This window comes from Canis aureus, chromosome 3 (assembly GCF_053574225.1).
Source record: "Canis aureus isolate CA01 chromosome 3, VMU_Caureus_v.1.0, whole genome shotgun sequence".
NCBI lineage: Eukaryota > Metazoa > Chordata > Mammalia > Carnivora > Canidae > Canis > Canis aureus.
The window spans coordinates 7,446,334-7,452,099 of NC_135613.1; positions in this window are offsets into that span (position 1 = coordinate 7,446,334).

The window sequence follows — 5,766 nt, forward strand, 5'->3', positions numbered from 1 at the left end:
GCCGCGCGCCCCGCCCGCCCGCATTCCTCCCCGCTGCGCTCACTTCCTCCGCCCGCCCCCCGGGCCGCCCCTCGGGGGCGGGGAGCAGGAGGGGCTCGGCCGGCTCCTCCCCGAGGGGGGCCGGGGCGCAGGGAAGCCCCCCGGAGGCAGGCCCTCCCGAGAGCCCGGTTCCTGTGTGACCTTGGGCGTGGGGCCGCCCTCTCTGAGCCTCAGGTGCGATGCCTGTGAGATGGGGAAGTGCCCTCCATGAGGGGGGCTCGGGGTGCCCTGGCGAGCGCCCAGCGTCGTCTCTGTGACTCGGGGACGGGAGAGAGGAGGCAGGATCGGAGCAGGACCTCAGGCCACCCCAGTCCCTCCTGGGTATCCCCACCCCATTCGCATCAACGCTGCCTCCCGCCTCTGCGTCCCTGTAAGCCGAACCCGCGAAGATAACGTCCCTTCCCGCGCCCCTCACCACAGTCCGTCCCTGGCCCAGGAGGCAGGGGATTTTGCACCCCCTCCGCGGAGGCTGCCGCCTCCTCCGCGGCCCGGAGGACACCCGTCCCCCAGCCGCGCGCTGGCCCCTTTGAGACACCGCATTGGGTTCTTTAACCACGTTCTTTCATCTTAATTTTCTCTTTCACTGTCTCACCTCCTGAGGGTTCCTTTATCGAGTCGTTTATATATTTGCTCTCAACTTTTCTTTCACTTTCCATATCACTGCTTCAGATCACTTATCCATGTTGGCTTTAAGATCAGCATCTTTCTGGGCTATACTATCCTCTTAGTTATTTCTCTGTTAGAAAACCCCAGAGCTCATTCAACTTGTCTGTCTCCTTCTCTGCTCCCTCCCTTCTCTCTCTCTCTCTCTTTTAAGTTTTATTTATTTATTAGAGACAGAGAGAGAGAGAGAGGCAGAGACACAGGCAGAGGGAGAAGCAGGCTCCACGCAGGGAGCCTGATTTGGGACTCTATCCCAGGTCTCCAGGATCATGCCCTGGGCCAAAGACAGTCTCTAAACCACTAAGCCACCAGGGCTGCCCCCCCCCCGCCCTTTTTTAAGATTTTATTCATTTATTCATGAAAGACACAGAGAGAGAGAGAGAGAGAGGCAGAGACACAGGCAGAGGGAGAAGCAGGCTCTATGCAGGGAGCCTGATGTAGGACTCTATCCTAGGTCTCCAGGATCAGGCCCTGGGTGAAGGCGTCTCTAAACCGCTGAGCCACTAGGGCTGCCCCCCTCCCTTCTGTTTTATGGCTCAGAGAGCTTGAGAACATCACTGAAGAATCAGTGGTATCTCTGCCTGACTGCTGCCTCCTCCCAGTCTCAGCTCTGGGGTGGAATGAGGAATCAGAGTCACTGGGTCCTGCAAGAGGACCTCCAAGCTGACCACCATCCTGGCCCTCACCTTTCAGTCATCCAGCCAGGGCCTGCCAACTTGACCTCCTGTCCTTCACGCCACCTTCAGCTGTACATGATAGCAGCCTTCCAAATGGACTCCCTGTTCTCTCCCACTGCTCATGGTAGAGCCACCTACCATGCTCTTTTCTCTTCTCTTGGACTGCAAGGCCCTCCTCCATCTGGCCCTTCTAATCTCCCCAACCTCAGTCTTTTGGCCTCTTTCCCCAAACCCAGAGCCTTACTGCACGTTACCTGCTGTTCACTCTGACAGATGACTTTCTACCCTCTGCCCCTACTCTCACTAACCAAATTCCTTGGTATTAGGGTAGGTCTCACCCTGGAGGACCACCTCTTCCCCAAAAACTTCTCAGACTCACATCCCCCACCTCACCTCCAGAAACCTGGATTGGGTTCCTCTTAGGCACTTTCCCTTCACAGTACCCTTTGCAGGGAGAAATGTGTTGGTGGGGATCTTTGATTAGTGTTTTTCATGCCCACTAGACTGGATTTCATTAGAACAGGACTCTTTTGGTCTTGCCACCTTGGTATTCTCAATTCATCCCCTAACACATCTTTTGAATAAAGAATGAACAAGTGCCCCCTCTTTCCTGTCTTCCCTAATGCCCTGCAGAGTTTCCTATACCTCTCACCACACCCCTACACACAGCCTCTCCCCAGGGGTGCGGTGAAGTACTGTGTGAGGAGATAGGCCACTGCAGCCCAACTGACAACCTTAGACTCTGAGGGACCCTATGACTAGGATACAACTTCCCCCACACCATTGACTGTCCAAGTAGCCTGTACCATCAAGATACTCCCAGGCAAAAAGAAAAAGACATTCGAGGAACACAGACATTTCAAAAGAAAACATCTATCAGGAAAATTCTTAGAACACAACGGAACAAAAATTCCAAATTAGCCAAATAAACATTATAAAAGATAAGAGAGAATATTATCAATATGAAACAAGAAAATATAAAAAAGCACAGGCAGATATATAAGGTATGAGAAATATAATTGTTCCAGTGGCCTATTGCTACCTAACAAATTACCCCCAAACAACAATGGCTTCAAGCAATAATCAACAAAAACATTTGCTCATAGATCTGCTGGTTGAGTAAAGTTCATCTCTACTCCATATGGCATCAGCTGGGGCCAGAGGATCCCTTCCCAAGAAGACTCATTCACATGGCTAGCAAGTTGTTACTGGCTATAAGCTAAGAGCTCAGTGGGGCTGTGGATCAGGAGATTGGGTCCTCTGCATGTGTACTTCTCCATGGGCTCCTTGGCTTCCTTATGGCACAAGGGCTGCAGTCCATGAGTGACCATCCCAAGAAGCAGGGAGTAAAAGCTGGCAGTTTCTCTACGCCTAGGTCTGGAAACAGGCACAGCATCATTTCTGCGGTATTTTTCAAGCCCAGATTCAAGAGAGAGTAGGGAAGCATTGAATCCATCTCTGGGAGAAGTATCAAAGAAATATGAGACCATATATTAAAGTGACCACAAGAATATTTTAAACAAAGAACACAAGAGGTGATCTACTAGCAGAAAGTCATAGCTGAGAATAAATTAGTAAATTGGAAAGATCAAATTAAGCAATCCACCCAAAAGAAGAAAGAAAAAGACAATGAAATGGAAGACAAAAAAGAGACAGAGGATGGAAATAGAAGTCCTAAATGTAAGAAGCCAGACCCAAAGGTCAAATTTTGTATGATTCCATTTGTAAGAAATATCCAGAATAGGTAAATCCATAGAGATGGAAAGCAGATTGGTGCTTGGGAGAAACAAGAGAGTGGAAAGTAGGGATCCCTGGGTGGCGCAGCGGTTTGGCGCCTGCCTTTGGCCCAGGGCGCGATCCTGGAGACCCGGGATCGAATCCCATGTCGGGCTCCCGGTGCATGGAGCCTGCTTCTCCCTCTGCCTGTGTCTCTGCCTCTCTCTCTCTCTCTGTGTGACTATCAAATAAAAATTAAAAAAAAAAAAGAGAGTGGAAAGTAACTGTTTAATGGTACAGGTTTTCGTTTTAGGGGGATTAAAATGTTTTAGAAGAAGATAGGGGATGGTTGCATAACACTGGGACTATTCTAAATGCTACTGACTTATAAACTTTAAAATGGTTAGTTTTACGGTATGTGAATTTCACCTCAATGAAAATATTGCTAGAACTACAAGGAGAAATTGATAAATACACCATCACAGTGGAAGATGTCAACATGGTTGACTAAGAGATCAAGAAAAAAAAAAAACAGCAACGGTATAAAAGATTTTAACAATACAATTGATGAACTTGAACTAATGGACATGTATATAGTCAGACATCCAACAATTGGAAAATTTCATATATTTTGTCAAGTATAAGTGGAACATTTACAAAGATTATTGGTTGTGAGGAGTACCTCAACAGAACTTCTGCTTCCAACCATGAGGCATAATAGGAGCCAAAGTTACCTCTCTGTGTAAAATAAATAGAACTTCTGACAAAATGTATAAAACAGTGATTTTAAGACATCAGACAATAGGTAGTGCAGGATTGGGATCCCAGACTGAAGGAAAATAAAATGATGTGAGCCCTAGGATAGCTGTAGCATGGGAGTGGGAGGAAAGGTGGGGAGCCCAAAAGGAACCAGTGGTCTTGCTGAGTTGAGGAGCAAAAAAAAATTAACTTTTGGGAAAGTCAAAGCACCAGATTTGCAGGATAGAATACCAGAGAAAGAAGCTGCATGAAGAGAGAGGTCTGAAATGTCTAGCAGGTCCCCTTAACTCCACCAGAGGATTGATCACACAGTAACAGAGCACTATCAAGGCCAGAGAAAGACCCACTGGAAAAAGTAGGTTCAACAGTTCCTGGAGCACAATAGTTCATATTCCCATTAACTCCAGTGAAAGACTCTTTAGTATATGGGACATTAGCTAGAATCTTCAGAAGAACACTTGCTAGCCCTAGATGAAAAATCAGTTGTACTAACAAAGCACAAAGGTCACCCTGTAGAAGTGGGACAGACTCACCCTCCCTAAAATATACTTCAGATGTCAGGACTGATAAGGCTACGCACACTCCAAGAGTGTATAGAAATGTACATTACTGACATAAAGAGGCTTTCTGGGAGGCACCTGGGTGTCTCAGTGGTTGAGTGTCTGCCTTTGGCTCAGGTCATGGTCCCGGGTTCCTGGGATCGAGTCCCGCATCAGGCTCCCCATGGGGAGCCTGCTTCTCCCTCTGCCTCTCTGCCTGTCTCTCTCTATGTCTCTCATGAATATATATTTTAAAAGAGGACTTCTGGGGAGAATAGGTTGACCTTAGGACCTTCCCAGCTGGTCCAAAAGTGGTTTCATAGAGGTGAGAAAGGACACTGACTTGGAGTTTATGGACAAAGATATAGCCAATAAGCACAGAAGATGCTCATCATTAGTCATTAGATAAATGCACATCAAGACCACAACGTGAGGTTGGTGGTTGAGATACCATTTCCCACCCTTTAGGTTAGCTATCACCAAAGAATGGAAAATATGTGCTGGCAAAGCTGTGGAGAAACTGGAACCTGTGTATGTTGCTGGTGGGGATGTAAAATGGTACAGCTGCCATTGAAAACAGGTTGGCAGTTTGGCAAAAAGCTAAACACAGAAATAGCATATGATCCAGCAATTCTATTCTAGGAATATACACAAAGGAATTGAAAGCAAGGACTTGAACAATTACCAATATGTCAATGTTCACTGCACAACTAAAAGGTGGAAGCAACCTTGGGTTTCACCGACAGGTGTGTGAATAACAAAACTGTGACCTATCCATACACGGGAATATTATTCAGCCATAAAAAGGAATGAAATCTGATATATGCTACAACATAGATGAGCCTTAAAGACATTTGGTTCGATGATATAAGCTGGATGCAAAAGGACAAGTGTTGTATGATTCCACTTACAGAAGTTAGCTGGAATAGATAAGCTCATAGAGACTGGGAAAAGAATAGAGGTTACCAGGGGCTGAGATGAAGAGAAAATGGGAAGTTACTGCTTCTTGATTAGAGTTTTTGTTTAGGACAATGAAAAAGTTTTGGAAATACCAGTGATATTTGTACATTTGTGAGTGTAATTAATGCAACTAATTTCTACATTTAAAAATGGTTAGGGCAGGGATCCCTGGGTGGCGCAGCGGTTTGGCACCTGCCTTTGGCCCAGGGCGCGATCCTGGAGACCCGGGATCGAATCCCACGTCGGGCTCCCGGTGCATGGAGCCTGCTTCTCCCTCTGCCTATGTCTCTGCCTCTCTCTCTCTCTCTCTCTGTGTGACTATCATAAATAAATAAAAATCAAAAAATAAATAAATAAATAAAAATGGTTAGGGCAGCCCCGGTGGCTCAGCAGTTTAGCGCCGCCTTTGGCCC